Source organism: Mastomys coucha, unplaced genomic scaffold (assembly GCF_008632895.1).
Source record: "Mastomys coucha isolate ucsf_1 unplaced genomic scaffold, UCSF_Mcou_1 pScaffold5, whole genome shotgun sequence".
Taxonomy (NCBI): Eukaryota; Metazoa; Chordata; class Mammalia; order Rodentia; family Muridae; genus Mastomys; species Mastomys coucha.
In genome coordinates, this window is record NW_022196911.1 from 104,448,428 (window position 1) to 104,466,623 (window position 18,196).

General features: G+C 46.1%; 1 protein-coding gene and 1 long non-coding RNA gene across 3 annotated transcripts in view; both read right to left on the reverse strand.

The window, feature by feature from the left end:
* The window catches only part of Prkca (protein kinase C alpha), a 412,947-nt gene that overhangs the window by 298,988 nt on the left and 95,763 nt on the right, over positions 1 to 18,196 (reverse strand). The window lies entirely within an intron of this gene.
* On the reverse strand, positions 13,707 to 14,620 carry LOC116076785. The gene is made up of 2 exons (XR_004113098.1): positions 14,388 to 14,620; positions 13,707 to 14,134 (listed from the first exon to the last, which is right to left on the reverse strand). It is a non-coding gene; the product is annotated as an uncharacterized LOC116076785 (long non-coding RNA).

Genomic DNA, 18,196 nt, shown 5'->3' on the forward strand with positions numbered 1-18,196 from the left:
GAGGAGGAGGAGGAGGAGGAGGAGAAGGCTGAGGAGGAGGAGGAGGAGGAGGGAGTGGGGAGGAGGACAGACAGCACATGTACCAGGAAAGTCAGGACAAAGATGCTTAGGACAGACAGGCACAGTTCCCCAGAACACAGCCTTCTCTGCAGACCTCTGGGAAACTAGGCCTAAACTTCTGCAATGCTTCTCACACAGTGAGCTTTATCCTTACCAGCTCAGACAGGAGCGAAAGGAAGCAACAAAATGCAAACTGTTCCTTGTAGGCAAAGGGAAATGTCAGGACAACTTCCTTCAACAACAACAACAACAACAACAAAGTTTGTCCCATCAAGAAAAGTATGAAGTGATCTGAAGTAGCAAACAAAAGAAGTGAAAGGGTCAGGACCAGCCCGTTCCTCTTGTCCGGCACAGCTGCACTGGACTCATTTCCATTGCTGTTAAGAGGCCCTAATAAATATGAGCATTGCATCTCATAACGCATATTAAAAATGAGAGTTTGAAATGTCTGGAAGCATCTGGAACAATAAAGCCAGTAGCACAAGGGGCAGGGGTGACTTCAAATGCATTGTTCTGCCCCCTCCCATAAGAAGGACAGCAAATTAGCAGACACTCATAAAGGGACCAGAGCGCTCTCAGAACTGCTTATTAGTAACACAAACAGGAATATATTTTCCAGTGTGAACAAGAATACGAAGCTGTGAGTTTATTGTGAACCTAAGCCAGGCTTCGGCAAAGCAGCTTCCTCCTAGGAACCATTTTTCCTGGGTCCTGTGATTTCCTCGGCAGGCCAGGCTTTTCCTCTCTGCAGGGGAAGGGAAGCGGTTATGGACAGAATTGAAGCTACCATAAGTCAGGAAGCTACATTATTACAGGCTTGGCCATTGCACCGAGAGAAAAACAACCACCTATGACTCTGTGCTCCAGCCCTCAGCCATCCTCCGTGCTCCCATGAGGCCTCGTGAAGGGTAACCTCAGAATCTGCAAGAACGAGTTAATAGCGTGGTGAGGAGGTGAACAGTAACCTTGATCCTTGCGTGTTGTGCACACCATAAGCAAGTATCGAGTTCTTACTGGCAACCTGGAAGCCCTTATGGGGCACAGGATGATCCCCATGGGCATGCAGAACCCCTCTGCCCTAGACTCAGGTACCAACACCTCGGAGCGAAGCTACTGATTGACAGATAGGGTAGGACATGGCACATACTTCCTGGGATACCGTGAGCTTATGCACTGCTTCCAACCACTCCTGAAGATGCTGGATCTTCTAAACCCATTTTCTGGAGCCTGAGGCATGACGGGGGCCCCTCTGTTAAATTGTAGAGAGGTGGGACAGCTTCAAGGGCTGACGGTGCCATGCTGTTACCACGTTCAGCCCCTGAGCCAAGAAGCGTCTGGTGTCACCCCCAGAGCCAAGAAGCTCAAGGGCCTGGGATGTAGAAAACAGAGCAGAGGGTGTTCTTTTCCATGCCCAGTGATCAGATGGGTTTCATCAAGGATTAAAGAAACTTGATGGTCAAATGGGATGAAGGCTCTCAGCTGCCCTGAGAAGGAACCCATCAGGGGGTGTGCAGACATGAAAAGGATCACCCATATAGAATGACCCAAATTACCCATACCCAGCAGACAAAGAAAGATGCTTGCTGGAACCGGTGGTCTACTGCTCAGACCAGAGAAACAGAGGCAGTACTCAGCACACACACTCACAGCCCAGATTGGTAAAGCAAAAGCTTCATCATTGGCTGATGTTGCTGCCGGGGCGAGTCTTTTGTTAGTGGCCTAGCAATGGATCTGAACGTGTAACTTTCCTGCCCAGCCTGGCTGTCTCGATTATAGGTGAATAGCTATTATACCCAGAAAAAAAAAATGAGTGAGGTTTGGTTTTTGTTTTGTTTTGTTTTTTGTTAGGGAGGGTAGGGTGGTATCAAGTGTTGAATCTAGAACTTTGCACATGCCACACGAACTCCCAACACAAGGAAAACATCTTAAAGCAATCAGGAAAACAACCAGACGCACCGCCTTGACATCTCTGGACCGGTTCACTCCTGTCTGTCCACTTTACTTCCACTATCCAATGTACACTTGGACAAAGATGGACACCACTATGTGCCTGCCTAAAAGTTCCAGGGAGGCAGAGGGAGGGGTGAGGTCAGGGGAGCTAGTTACATGCCCCCAGAGACAAAGAAGGAATGGGACAGGTGGCAACCTTCCTCCATAGGTACAGCTGGCAGATTGACCATGAGTGAGGGCGTTAAGCTAGAAGGCAGATGGTTCACAAGCACATGGTAACCTCTTATTTGCTAAGTAGAAAACACTCACTTCCAACAGCTACAAGACATAAACTCAAGTCCTAGAGATCCATTTTTATATTAGCATGCTAAAAATTCAAAATGATAAAGTAAAATCTGACATTCACATACTTTTATTAAAACGAACAATATCGAATCCGACACACAGATTTTTGTTTTGGACGGAGTATGTGCTGCATTGAACTAGATTGTCAGATGTGTCTTATGGACGTATGTCCTCTAAAATGCGTGGTGAGACACACTAATGCCACACATATTTACAGGGTTCGGTATACCCAGAGGTATGCCAAAGGTTGGCTGAATATAATCAGGCTTGTCCCTCCTCAGGGATGTTGGATCTTGTAGAAGGACCATACAGTGATCACAAATGGAACTCTAACAGGCCTTAAGGCTTTGTCGCTAAGTCTCGGTTACTAATTCAGTGTGTGCCCAGAGAGTTCTTAAAGTCTTCAGGTGGTCAGTGATACAATTTAAATTTAAGATGATTTCTTTGATGATTCTCTAACTCCTCATTCCACTCTGATGAATTACCTGTTGCTAGCAGCTGCCTCCTCTTCCAAAACTTTCAACTTTACTTTCCTGGAATAAGCCTCAACCTCTTTTGAAACGCCTTGTGCATTTCCCCCCTGAATTCTGATGTGATGTTGACCACTTTTCCTCCATTAAGTGAGGAAATAAATCATCCTTGGCTCACTCTGTCTTCCTCTGGCATCTTGTCTCACCTGTTCATTAGCATTTTGAAGACAGCTCGATGCTTTAGCTGAAATGGCTGCTGCTAAGGTCTGTGGATTCAGCCCACCTCAGGTTTCCCATGTCCCTCCTCTTGAGCTTGGCAGGGGGCCTCACAGGCTCCAAACAGCAGCAAGCACAGTAGAAACTGCTGGAGCCAAGAACATGAATGGGGTTTGCATAGGGGGATAGGTTGTTTATGATAAGAAAGATCATAAAAATAAGGCGTGAACAGTCAAACAGATATAAAGGGAGGGTCTCAGTCCCATAGCATCAGGGTCACATACAGGACTCACAAAGGCTGTAAAACCAAATGATGATGGCAAGCAATTTTACTTAACTTCATCCTTATCTGGAACAAGTGGGATTGAACATTAACTTTTATATCTAGGACCATTACGCCACATCTTACATTCACAGCTGGAATGCCTGGGCCTTTCTAACTTGTGGCTGTAAACTGATCTGCCCACTGGCTTTTTCTTTTTCTTTTTTTAATTGGTTCTCTCTTTTTCATCACCTATTTGCCTCCTGATCTTCCACACCATTTTAAAACACCCATGAATGTACACTTGACATCATAGACTCCCTGTGTTGGGTAGCTATTTTCTTCCAGATTGGAAAATTATCTCTTAGACGGAAGCTGGGGGAAGAGCTTTGGCACAGGAAACTTAACAAGAAAACCATAAGACTCCCAGGCCCTTCCTCAGTTATTACAGTAGTTAGTAGTTGCCGGTGAGGAGGAGATTCTTCAAGGGAGCTGCCTGCAAACCAGGCAGGGAGCTCCAGAGCTAGAGCTTGGTACCCACACCAGCTACACCTCTGTCAGTAATGTGAACTTTACTGACTCGCTTGGGTGGAATCTTTTCTTCCATCTGTACCCAGTCTAAGGTAAATGCACATTTGTTCATGCATCCCCAGGAAAAGTCACAGCATATGACAAGCATTCTTAGAAATCCTTTCTTACCTAACTTCTGAGATATGCACTTGAATCCCAAGTGCCTATTGTCAATCCTGTCTGCATGGCTGGCCTCTTGAACCTTTGTCTACACAGCAAACTTCAGCTATTATATACTAAACAAGGCCAGCATGTGAGAGGCTTTGTCTGTAAATAAATAGGAAACCAAAGGTCAGCAAATAGACCCTCTGGAAAGCTGGGCAGTGGATATGTTGGGCTTCTGTAAGCCAGGTAGTCTCCTTCATGACAGAAATTATGTGCCTACCCCTGAACCATCTTCCCATGATTGTCCTGAATCAAGTAACATGGACAAAGTTGGCCCCTTGAAAGAAAATGTCTGGCCTAGTGACATTACCTGCAATATTTTTTGCCATGCATTAAAGCAACTTATTTTATTTTACTTATTTTTGATAATTTCATATACAAGTATCTCATTCACATTATTTCTGTCACTTCTTTTCCCAATCTACCTCCTCCTATCTTCCTAAATCACTCTTGAATTCATGACATTATTGTTTTCTCTATACACACACACATATATACACACATATATATATGCAAATGCATATGCACCCAGCACACACCCTACCTTGTCTATGTGCATGTGTTTAGGGATGACCACTTGAGACTGGATAACCCATCACAGACTTGTCCCTTAAGAAAATTCATTCTTCCTCTCTCAGCATCCACTGACTGCCTTTCACTCCCCAGTAGACCTTCTGAAATTTCCGCCATTGAGGTTAGCATGCCCAGTAATATAGTTATTATTCAATGACCTACAGTCTTGCTCTTGTGTACAACATACACTGAAAACCTTCAAGGTCACCTCTGCAAGGTGTCCTCAGAAATGTTTCCAAGAGGAAAAAAAAATAAATCTCACAGGTGATGAAAGCAACTGTTCAGGCTCCACCTGGTCTGGCAGAGGCCCTGCCCTTCTGCTTGCCTTTCCTCCCCAGCCTGACTCTCCTCCCGCTGGACTTGTCTGACCACTGCTCCCTGAACCTCATGGCTCTCCCTGAACCTCATGGCTCATGGGCAGCTCTCTCCCACCACTCTGACATTTTGCTTCTTCCTCCCTTCTTTCCTTCTGACAACTTCAGCATTCTCTCCTCCCCTAATTCTGCAGATATAAAACATGCCATAAAACAGGCTTGAGAGAGCAGGCTAGACTCCTGCCTAGCTCAGCCACGTACTGCCGTGGAACGGCTTGGCCACACTGGGATTCATGATCCTCATCCACAAAGCCAGGATCACAAAGCCTGTGTCACAGAGCCATGACAAGGACAAAGTACCCACAGTGACACCGTGCTGGCCTATAGTCATTTTCTTGCTCTTCCTGAACCTCATCAGCCCCTCAAACCATTTTGAGACCAGAGTGCAGCTCAAGGTAGAACTTAGCAAGGCCCGAGGTTCAAGCCCTAGTACCACAAGAAAGGGGAAAGGGCAGATCACTCATATTCCAACAAATTAATATCGCTTATATTTCAGTCAACCTATTGCGAAGCTTTCCAGAGGACAACTTACTTGCGAACAAATGATACTCATGTTGAAATCACTGGGTTTAAAAGAAGACACATGCCTTCTTTTCTAAGTTTCTTTATAACTGCTTTCCTCAAAACACCATTTTGTTAGAAACTCAGGAAAACGGATGATAGAAACGCAACTCTATTTTTCTGTTCCTAGAAAGTGTTATGAATCTACCTTCCACTGTGCTCTTTGGCGGAACTGCCAGGGAACCATCACCTACAAGGCTGACAGAGAAAATAAAAGACCTCAAACTACAGGCTGACACAGAGTTATAAATGTCCCCCACACAGGAAGAGGCAAAGAGCCATTCTCTTCACAGCACAGTGTGAACGCCTGATTAGATGAGCAAGCCCAAAGAACACAGAGTCACTGGGGGGTGGGGGGGAGAGGTGGACAGACAACAGTGGAGGGGGGCGGGGCTTCTTGATGGGTGTGCCTGCCCACAGTAGCAGGAGGAAGAAGGCTGACCGTGGATGTAGCAGCTTTCAGTGGCTCTGAAAGTTTTGGCCACAGTCATGCACAAACCAGTCACAATGCACTATCCGGTGAGTGACATTTTAAAACTACTGACACATACAATATATGTTACTAGACTCCTCTGCCTAAAGACAGCATGGAAACATAGCGCAGCACTCTGGACAATAAGGCAAACTCAAGTGATTTACAGATCTGTTGTAAATCTACCTGCTACATTTCAGAGTTGTCTTTTTAACCACCACTTAGCTAAATGTGTAAATGTCTAAAAAGGAGTCTATATGATAAAGAACACTCCAGAAAACATGCCTGACAGCCAGGGTATCTGCTGTTTCTTCTCTCTGGGAAGATGCTCTAAGCTGAATGCACACATGCAATCCTAGCCCAGAAGCTGCCAATGAGACAGGAGCTAGTTTCTCACAGGAAGTGACAACAGGGGCCTGTGATAGATTAGAAGCTAATCACACTGTTTTAGAATAGAAAGAGGAAGTGACCCAGTCAGTGGTTTATGCCTTGAGAGAAAGCAGACAAAGGTGACCATGATGGGATGAGCAATGCATGATGGGATAACCTCTTCATTTGGGCCTAGGAGGATACAAAAGGTGTGTGGGCTCCTCCCTATTTAAGCTTATGATGCCTTCAAAAAACGATCAATTACCAATAAAGCTTATGTTAGTTTCTATCCACTTCACAAAAGGGCCCACTGACAGTACATGTCTTGGGGCAATGTTCCCTACTCAGGAATTTTCTTAATAAATCTACTTCCTCCTGTTTATTTCTTATCCACATTTGTCATTCTTCTTGGGAACCTGAAAGCCACTGCTCAAAGGCCTTGGGAACTGTGATCTTCAGGTCTGTTGGTTTCCTGTCTTATATCATGATGGGTTTGAAGCCACGCTGGGATACACAGTGAGTTTCAAGCCAGCCTGGACTATATGAGGAGACTCTATCTTCAACAACGGGAAGAGAGAGAGAGAGAGAGAGAGAGAGAGAGAGAGAGAGAGAGAGGAGGGGAGACTAGCAAGTAGAAAGACACTCAACAGGGCAACAGGGCCATGGATAAAATAAGCAAATAAGAGCAACAAAAAAGGAAACAAACAAACAAACAAGCAAGCAAAACATCCTCAGAAAGACAGGGCACTGTGGGGAAGAGCAATCCTCCTTCCGGTAAGAGTTCAGGAGACACTCCACTTCTGCTAAGGCAGCATTATCCTAATGCTACACAGTGCCAAAGAGAATTGTTCTAATAAACAGGGTTTCTCGTGCTCTTAAAAAGCTGAAGCACAAGCACTTGATTCTACCCGCTGAAGTACACGGGCCTGAGGAGGATCTGTGGTGGAGCAGCATGCTGCTGCTTCAAAATCTGACATCAGCGGCACTTGAACGACTGAAATCTTAAAACACACTCAAACCAGACAAGTACTCCCTGTGTAATTAGAGCCACCCACGGAAGATTCTAGAGTGCTAAGTGTGCTTGAAAATTTTTTTCCTGCATAATATTATTGTGTGTCTCAACTGGGGACAAAATGCTCCAATAAGCCATAATTATGACGGTAGATTCCTGGGAAGAAACCAAGGATGCATTGAAAAGACCCCGTCACAGCCTTCTTTAAAGTCTTCACACTGCCCAGGACCAGCAGGTGAGTTCTTAGGAGACTCTTCTGAGTTGGTGAACAACTACCATATGCAAATGAGCAACTACCATATGCAAATGAGGCTTCTGAAGACTTCAGGAAGAAATCCAAGTCTGTCTTGCTCGTTTCATTCCATATTATTCAATATGTTGGCAGATCTCTGGTTTATGAAGATTGAATCCAATCTCTTTGAATTATAAAAATTTCCAATCTGGAAATTCCCAATAACCTAAGGTTTCCAAATAGGGGATCGCAGAAATGTTAGGCATGGCTATTTACAAATGAACACAAAAGGAACTGCTGCAGGCAGGAATCTGAGCCAAAAAAGAAAGTGCCTACTTGAAAAGTCCAGAGACAAAAAGGCCCCATGCTCTCCTGTGAGACAGCATCATCACCTTGGTACCTGGAGTAAAATAGATTCCAGCACTTCGGCTCACAGGATGTAGGGTTTTAACAGCCACCTCGTCTGTGGCTACACTTTATGTGAAGGAGAGGCAGCACCATTCCACTGTGTCTACTAAACAAACAAATTTAACATGGCTGCAAATAATCCGACCACCACTTAAAACGACAGTGTCAGGGTTGGAGGGGTGGCTTGATGGGTAACAAGTCTTGTTTGCTCGAGTGAGGACTGGAGTTAAATCCCCTGGCTCCTGTGTAAAATTCAGGCATGATGATTTGTACCCGTGACTCCGTAGAAGCAGAAGCAGTTGTCAAGCCCCAGATCTCACTGGCTAGTCAGTGCCTCTGGACATTTATGACACTGTGGGTTGTTCTTTCTTCCACCCTTCTCCACCCCCTCACACTAGATAGGAGAGAAAGAAGGGTGACAGAGAAAGGGGGTGACTTTATCGTTAGACTGCTTCCTGCTGATAAAGGGTACTGAGTTCCTTAGAGCAAGTTTGGTCTTCAACATCATGACACCTATTTTTTTTTTTTCTTGTTTCTTTTTTGCACATGACTACTTAACAAACCGCAACCAACCAACAACTCACACATTGCCTTTTGTGGCCCTAGCATTTTTTATATCTTCTGAAGAATCCCCAGAATTCCAAATGTCACATACTCTCAGAAACTATCTGCAGCTGGCAAAACGATGACCCTGATAGCTCACAAGGCAAATCAGCTGCTGTGTACAGTCCGAAGCAGCCAGTCCCATATCCCACACCTGGGCTTAAAATGAAAACATGGTCGGGCGGCAGTGGCACACGCCTTTAATCCCAGCACTTAGGAGGCAGAGGCAGGTGGATTTCTGAGTTCGAGGCCAGCCTGGTCTACAGAGTGAGTTCCAGGACAGCCTAGGGCTATACAGAGAAATCCTGTCTTGAAAAATCAAAAACAAACAAAAAACATGTTCTTATAATATTTCTTTGGTTGTTAAAGAAACCAAAAATTCTCACAACAAGGCAGTCTAGCCAAAACAGCAAGCTTCGGGCACAGCTTGAGAGACCCTGCCTCAAGTGAGTGAAGTAGAATGTGATAGAGAACAAAACCCAGCATCTTCCTCTGGCTCCCACAGTCATGTGCATGGGCATGCACATACATGCACATATATACAGCCCCACATACACAATACATGCACGCGCAGGAAACAATATAAATAACTAACAGATAAAAATGCAGTGTCTACCTAAATGACTTGACCTAAAATCTTTATACCCCGCTCTATCTAAACCATGCAAATGAGGGCTGGAGGTAAAGTTTGTCCTAACGGTCTGTCTTCAATATGAGATTTTTCCACTTAGGGTTATTGCTTCAAGCCTTGAAGCCAACAACAACAACAGAATCATCCCTGCTTTCTCGCCACTTAGAACATTTTGAAGCATGTCCTTCTGTCACGCCTTGAACTTTCATATGTCTATGACACCGACCCAGCCAACAGTGCTCCACAAATGTGTGCTGAGCTCTACTCTGTGCCAGCCCTGGGAGGAGAGTTTCCTGAGTCCAGCAGAGCAAAGCCCTGCCTTCCTCTACTTCTTGACACGTCGAATAATTAAAGCTGAGATGTGCTGGGTTCTTGAAACACAGAAATACAATTCAGGGGTCTAGAACTACAGAGTTATAGTGAAGAGGTACAGTGAGCATCCACCTTGAGCTGAACTGTGTGCCCCGGGACACCTGTGCTTTGATGCCTAGCCTCCTCTACTTAAGAAGGTGACTCTGTTTGGAGACAGGGTCTTTTCAATCAAGAGATAATCAGGCTAAATGAGGTTAAATGAGGTCACAGACGTGGACCCTAATCTGATGGAAAGAGATTAGGAGAAACTTGGCCAGAGCACATGTAGAAGGCCTTGGCCTCTGTAAACCACTGCTGACAACCCCGATCTTGGATTTTTAGGCTCTAGAACTGTGAGAAAATAAATTGCTATCCTTGAAGACCTAGATCTGTTCTGTATTACGATAGCCCAAACAAATGAACCCAATGTGCAAAGCAGGGGACAGAGAAAAGAGCATTTCATGAGTAGATTTCCCTGTAATATTGAAAATGGCCCAACATAGCAAAAAGAGAGAGTGAAAGACCCCATAGGGAGTTCCCGCTCAAGTCCTGGGAGGCATGCACCCGAAGAACACGATAGACCATCTTGATGTAAAAAATATGAGGCATTTTTATTTCAGAGCTCTGGTTCAACCCCTAATCTCACACAGGAGACCAGGAATTGACCACGAAGCCCAGAGGTTGGGGGATTTTATAGGAAAAAGGTCTGGGGAGACAAAGGAATTGGTGTGGCTATACATGATTGGCTATTTTGAATGTTGTTCGTGCAGATCAGAGTTGAGAATTCCTAAAAAAGGTGAAATTCCTAGCAAGAGGGGAGAGTGCTATTCAAAGTTCATACTGACCCTTAGCTAACACTTAAGAAAACCAAATGGCCCAGGGTCCATCACTCAATGTCTGGCCAGGCATGTCTCAGGCGCCTTGGCTGGGCACCTCCTTGCCTTATTTCTGAGATTTGCACTCCCCTGGTCAGCTTTTCCCTGGCTTCTTGCAGGCCTGGCTCCTGGCTCCTGTGGTTTTCAATACTGGTCTCAAATTTAACTCTTTCAATCCCAGGCTTACGTGGGCAAGTACCTGCTAAATTTTTATTTTCTTTTTCAAGAGGAGGGGAAAAGAGAAAGGAGGGAGGGAAAGAGGGAGGGAGGGAGAGGGAGGATGGGCCACCATGGCAAGTTTTTTTTTTTTTAAATGAGTGTGGTTTGTGTGTATGTGTATGTGCTGGGGGGGGGGGGGGGTCTCACTAGCCTGAAGCTCACCCTGTATACTAGGCTGGCTAGCCTTTGAGTCCCAGGGATCCTCCTGCCTCCACCTTCCCAGCACTGACATCACACGTGTACGCCACCACACTTGACATTTTCACATGGGTGCTAGAGATCACATTGAGGTTCTCCTGATTGCTCCACAAGCTCTCACCTCGATGAGCTGTGTCTCCAGTTCCCAAGGCTGAGTTGTGTCATCTCGACAACAGAGGCAGACGAAAAACAACAAAGGAAAAGAGCAGCCTCTTCCACCCAGAGGGAGGAGGACTTGCCTCCTCTGCACCGCAGTAAGAGCCCCTGAGCACCCCAGACCAGAGTCTCCTCAGCATGCCCTGCCCCCCCACGCCCTCCTCTATTGCTCAGCCAGAAACTTTCACTTCTCATTCTCTTATCTCATGAGTAAAAATAGGAGAAGGTGTCCACGGGACTAGGGAGGAGAGGCATAGAGTCCAATATCCCAGTCCCTGGGTGGTTAAGCTGTGTCACTGGCCGGTCAACCGCCAGAATGTAAGATCTCCACTCTGAGTGTTAGCTACAAAGGTGATGTGTTACCAGCACCAGTAAAAGTCACGATCCTTTTTGTAGAGTCAGTTTCCCCCATTTAAAGGGTATTTAGAAACCCCAAAGAGGAAAAGAACAGACCACAAAGATATCGCTGAATTCTAAAGCTTCAGGCCAAAGGTTCTAATTATCTCCTTGGTCCCAAGTGGATCTTCAAATGATAAAGCTTTGGTGGGGGGTAGGGGGCTGGGGGGGAGGGGGAAAGATGGGGTGGCAGTTAACGGACAGGATGGCCATGGTGGCTCACACCAATAATCATAGCAAGTTCAGGGCTAGCCTCTACTACATTAGACCTTGTCTCCAAAAATAAAAAATAAAAATCTTACCAGTTATAGTAGTGCACATGTTTAACATCAGTACTCAAGGAAGCCAGCGGCAGGTGGATCTCTGAGAGCTCCAGGCCAGCCTGCTCTACATAGGAAGCTAGGACAGCTGTGACCACATTGTAAGACTGTCACCAAGAGAAGAAGTCCCTCCGGTGCTTTCTCTTCTTTAGGGCTATTTCTCTCTCCCCACACCTCTCCTCCCCCAGAGCTTAGGAAGCCCAGTGTCTTGTGGTCTCTGGGGGTTGTCTTCTCTCTTTATTCCTTCAATAGATCTGTTTGTGGTGCATTGCATTAGCTCAGCAAGGGTTAGAAACAAGGAAGATATTAGCAGGTGACTGAGGAGTAAACTGGACGGGCCATCTCTCCTGAGAATCCTGCTTCAGTCTCTGGGCTGTATTAAACCAGGCTTGTTTGCAAATGGGCCATTTTGCTTTCTGATCTTCAGAGGCCCTGAGCACCTGGAAATCTGCAAGCCATCACCTTCCCAACCAGGCAAGTCCCTTTGTTATCCTCCATCTTCCTTTCAAATGACAGGACACAGATTCAGGGGGCAGTAAAACTTCAGGTTCACTGATAACTCTCAGAAGCATGTGCTGAACCATCTGTGCCGTCTTCACAGAGGACCGCAATAACACACAGCAGTAGAGGAGCAGAAAACGTGTGTAGTTTAAGGTGAAGATAGTTTGAATTTCTGGGAGTTAATTAGTTAAAAGGAGGAGGTCCTCTAAGCATGAAGATAGGAGAGGCTACACAGAGTGGTCTGATGTATCAATGGAGGTGTGTGTGTGTATGTGTGTGTGTGTGTCTGTTATTGTATTTGTGTGTGGTGTGTGTGTGTGGTGTGGGGTGTGTATGTGTGATGTGTGTGTGGTATGTGTATGTGTGGTGTGTGTGTGGTGTATATGTGTGGTGTGTGATATGTGATATGTGTGTGTGGTATATGTTATGTGTGTGTAGTGTGTGGTGTGTGTGTGGTGTGTGTGTACGTGCCCTCGACGGTATATGTGTATGGTGTGTGTGTGCACGTGCACTTACAGGTGTGTGTGTGGTGTGTGTGGTGTGTGTGTGTGGTGTGTATGTGTGTGTGGTGTGTGTTATGTGTGTGTGGTGTGTATGGGTGGTGTGTGTGTGGTGTATGTGTGTGGTGTGTGTGTGTGGTGTATGTGTGTGGTGTGTGTGTGTGGTGTATGTGTGTGGTGTATGTGTGGTGTGTGTGTGTGGTGTGTGTGTGTGGTATGTGTGGTGTATGTGTGGTGTGTGTGTGTGGTGTGTGTGTGTGGTGTGTGTGTGTGGTGTGTGTGGTGTATGTGTGTGGTGTATGTGTGTGGTGTGTGTGTGTATGCATACTCGCAGGTGTGTGTGTGGTGTGTATGTGTGGTGTGTGTATGTGGTGTGTGTGGTGTGTGTGTGGTGTGTATGTGTGGTGTGTATGTGTGGTGTGTGTGTGTGTGGTGTGTGTGTGGTGTGTGTACGTGCACTCGCAGGTGTGTGTGTCCCAGGAGGCAGCTGCCTTCACAGTGACTCAGAGAGGATGGAATTCCCCTTCCAGAGTGCGCAGTAAAGGAAAGCTGAAGCACACTGTATGGCTGAGCGCTCTCTCCACGGGAAACCCGAGCCCAGAATAAGTCCAGAAAGGACCGCAGTCTCCTCCAGAGGGTGTACCTGGGAAACCCGAGCCCAGAACAAGTCCAGAAAGGGTCTGCAGTCTCCTCCAGAGGATGTACCTGGGAAACCCTTGCAGCCAAAGAATGGACAGGTACGTGAGCAACACACAAATCACCAGAGAAGACAATGGGACAAAACACATTCCTCTGCAGCGCTGGCTAGGGACTCTGCCAGATCCTCAGACATTAAAGCTTTCCCTCATTGCAATACTGAGACAGCTACATACAGCCTTTATACTTAAGCCAAAGGAGACAATAAATTCCAACAAACCTCAGTACGAACTTCATGATGTTTAATTAACCTTTTTGTTGTCTTGGCAAGGAGAAGGGATTGAGCTCTAGGAGGGAACTCAGTTGACCTGTGATATGTGGATGGAGGGAAATCGATAATACTAATCCCACAAGGAAATTCCTGGCTCTCAGAAGAGCAGTCCACAGGCGGGACAATGTCCCTCCAGGAACTGGGGAAACAAGAGCTCATGTAGACTTGAGGGTCGGCTGCCGGAGTCACACCCCAACATCTCCTGTTGCAGCAACATGGCGTATTCGCTTCTCAGCAGCAACATGGCTTATTCACTTCTCAGCAGCAACATGGCGTACTTGCTTCTCAGCAGCAACGTGGCTTATTCGCTTCTCAGCCGTGGCTTCCATATCATCAAGTAAAGAGAGCAGCAGTGTCCACTCAAGACTGCTGGACAGACTGAGTGAATTAATTTCCAAATAAAGAAAGAAAGAGAGAAAGAAATGCCTTGCACATGATAAACACTTATTCACCATGGTTATAATTCTGGTCAGTTGTTGAAATGTCTCAGACGTAACCAGGCAGACCAACCGGATGACTGACTGTGTGGACAACTCTCTACAAGTCAGATACCTGGGCCTCCTTGCTCAACTTCCTATCACTCAAACCATCCATCCTTCCCTTCCCTTTCCCAGCCACTGGGAACACGTACAGTGTTGCTCGTAGGCCCATCCTTTCCTTGGTGTGTTCTTCCATCTGATTAGTACTCTGGCTAGCCATTCTCCAGCGGTCAGGACAGTGTGGCTGGGACAGCCATTACCTATAGAACCCAGTCTATGATCTACCTCAATATAATGACTGTTCAGCGTGAGAGACTGTAGAATCATTTACAGACATTTAAGAGACTCCCACAACCTCAGGAAGGGTTTCATCCATCACCATGGAGCTAACACTCCAAAGAACGCCCTGTGTGCTGGGCGTGTTTCAGAATTCTAGAACCACCAAGTGGGTGTGAAGGCACATCTGGTTTGTCACTGACAACATGTAGACAAAGTCTCTGTCATTCAACCTTCCCAGAAAAAGGAGCATCAGGTCCCCTGGATACTCAGAGCTGGGTGTGGCCAGGAAGCTTCCAACTGTTTCTTTCCTGTCCAGGAGAAACTTTCTCTACATCTCTAATATCAACTTAACAAAACCTTTGATCTTGGTCAGAAACAGGGGAAACGCTGTGAAACCCTTTTAGAAGTTGGCAGTGTAGTGCAAAGCCTGTGGCCTCTGCTCTCTGCTATAGTGCTTATAAATGAACAGCTCCCAACTCTCTTGGGGCCACAGCTGCACCAAAAGTTAATTATTTACATCTCAGGGGCAGTATGTGGGTGAACGGCCTCTTCTTGGTGAGTTCCTAATCTCTTCCAGATCACTGTGGCCAATGAAGAAAGACATTCTTCAGCTCAGAACCAGCCCCTCCCAGCCTTCACTTCACAGACTGTTTTCGAAGACCACCTAGAAGGTCGTTTGCTACTTTGTTATTCCCTAGATGACAGGCACCCTAATATTTAAACTCAGTGACAGCATCTGCTGCCTCAATCATCGTTAAATGTACAATATTGATAAATTTGAAGTCAGCAGAGACCATAGAGACTTCTACTACATAAATACAGAATTGTCTTCTTTAAAAGGTTTGTATAAACGACAACTATTAAGGTGCTCCGTTTTAGGAAGCCGTGAAGAGCTGGGGGAGTGTTAGGGAAGCCTGCCGGGCCTCAGCCAGGGCACCTCTGACCATGTCGGGGTGCTGTTTTTCAGGTTTATTTTCCTTTAGAACTATTCAAGTATATTCCTACTTTGTTCTTTCTGCTGTGCCTATAGACTTTTATAAGTTGCCATTTCTCATCATAGTAACCATACCACTAACAGATCTTTACATTGTGTCTAGTGTCTCCCTAAGAATCCTTGCACCAGGAGCCAGGAAGTGTTAATACATCCTCCGGACTTTTTCTGTTTCCTTCCCTATCCTGCCTGTTGTCCATGGACTTTAACATCTTCCTGATTTGCACAGTCAAACAGAAATAGAATCTGGTTGGGGAAGCGCTGTTGCCAAGCCGATCATGTTACTTAAGACATTCAAATTTTCGAAAATCCTACCCTTGCTCCATACATGTGCATGGAACAGGCTGTGGTGCCCAGATACATATGTAGAAGCCCGTGATCCTATGAGAAGAGACATTACAGGTATCTGCTCCGTTTCTTGTACATTTTCAGCTCAAGATATTTGACCTTTGACCCCAGTTCCTGGCATGGGACTCCTAAATCCTTTGGATTTTGTGGATAATAGTAACATCTTTTGTTCTAAAGAGGTAACCTCTGTAGACTAGTACTCTTTAGAGAGTGTTTGCCAAAGAGCCAAACATTTGATTTAAGCTAGAAGTTTCAGCACCAACCTCTGTCCTAAGGGAGTGAAGAAGGCTGATGGTCAATGACATTGTAACACAACCTATCTATAAGATGAAGACTCAAAAATTCCCCGCAAAAGACAGGGTTATGAGCACATAGCAGTGCCAGGTAGGTGCTGTACTCAGAGAAGGCATGGGCTGCTGCCTGTGCCCTGGACTACCTGCTGCCTGACCCTACTTGCCCTTGGGGGTTGGAAGTGAGGTGTCATAGAGTCAGACACAGACTCCAGAAGCAGGTAAGAAAAGTCGTGGCAAGCTCCTTTAATACCCTCCATGGCGTCCCCTTGGTCTCAAGAAAGCGTCTCTTCTAAACAGCAGTTTCCAGTCGGCTGGCATTGTCGGCATCAACAATCCTTGGGCTCGCAGGCAGTCCTCAATTGGTCCTCCTGCAGGAGATGCCTTTGTGCCTGTCCCCACCCCCCAGGGTTTATACAGAGGAGGCTGCACCATCCCTCCGACAATGGGTAAACCATACCTCTCTGCACCTCTTCTGTCTGGCTGCTCCTCTGGGACCCTGTCATAGCCTTTATAACGAATTATTAACTCTAAGCATAAGCCCGAGTTCTTGGCTAGCTGCTCTGTGGAGTGGTCTGTGAGTGGTGGTCAGTCTTTCCTGCCCCTGATAATTGGTGCCCTCTAGTAACTAGTTGCTGAGAGAGAAATCCCCACACATTTAGCTGAATTGAGACCGAAACAGGACACAGGACACAGATGCTTTGCCGTCTCAAACAGCCAAAGAAAGCACTACCATACTTAGGGTCACAGCCATGCCCCAATAGGCCAGGGTTAGCCGTCTATCTTAAACGAACCAATCAAAAGAGGCAAATTAATAGTATAAATGCCAGGCCAGAAAGATGGTTTAGCAGGTAAAGGATCAGAGTTTGTTCCCAGGTCCCACACAGTGCAACAAAATTCCTCCAGCTTGCCTTCTGACCTCCATAAGACACACACACACACACACAGAAAGAGAGAGAGAGACAGACAGACAGACAGACACAGAGAGACAAAGAGACAGAGAGAAATAAAAATGTAACTGTGAAAAGCAGGAAAAAAAAGGATTTAATCGATATTGGATAAGGGACAAAAAAATCCACTCCTCCCTGTCAGTCCATCTTCAGGCTCTTGATGTGAGGTTTATATTAACTAGAAGGACAGAGTTATGCACTTGAAGCAGTCGTAGCCAAGTTTTCTCCCCCAGCAAAGTGGGCTGACAAGTTGCAAATCTCTTTCCAGGAGAAAAGTTCTCCATTTGCAGGCAGGCCCAGACTTCAGGCTCCCTCTTCTCTCTCCACGGGATTGCTGGGGGTCTTTTAATTTGGGGAGATACAGTGTTTCAATACTCTGATAGTCACACTGAGGGGCTGAAGTATCTCTGTAGATTAACGTCATCGCTGCCAGGCCAGTGACAGAAGGACAAAGAAAGGTGGTGGTACACTTTTGAGCAAGAATTGCCCCAAACAGAGTAGCCCACCTTGCTACTAAAACATGGGGAGGAGTGTTGGGACAGTTCACAGAGAAGCATCCGAGCTCATGCAGGAAATCCCTATAGGTGGCCATGGGTTTCCTTCCTCTCTTGCTGAGGCTCTTCCCTGTGTGACCAGAGCAGTACTTTTCAGACTTTAGGCACAAACCAAAGGCTCTCTCATTGTCCTTGAAGTAAGAAGCTAACTTAATCTAAAAAAAAAAGAAAAAAGCCTAGTAACGTCTGCATAACTGTGATCCAAGCAAACCTCAAGTAAAATGATGTAGGCGGAGCTTCACGGGCACTCCCCAGTTAAGGTAGTTAAAAGCACTAAGGAATCTTCACCGCCTCATCAGGACCATCCTTGAGAGAAAGTAGGCGTTTTTCTTCAGTTCAGCAACACCCGGTTAGTGATAAGATCACACAACAGCTAACTAGTCATTGTGGCTATGGCTTGGGTAGCCCAGGACACTAGCAGCTACCCATCAAGGCTTACACACCATATGTGGAAGGCAGTGAAAGAACCCTGGTGATATTGTGAAGAGATGTATGGCACTAAAGGCCTTCTAAAAGGTTCTGTAGCCTATGGGTGGGGGGGGGGGGGGG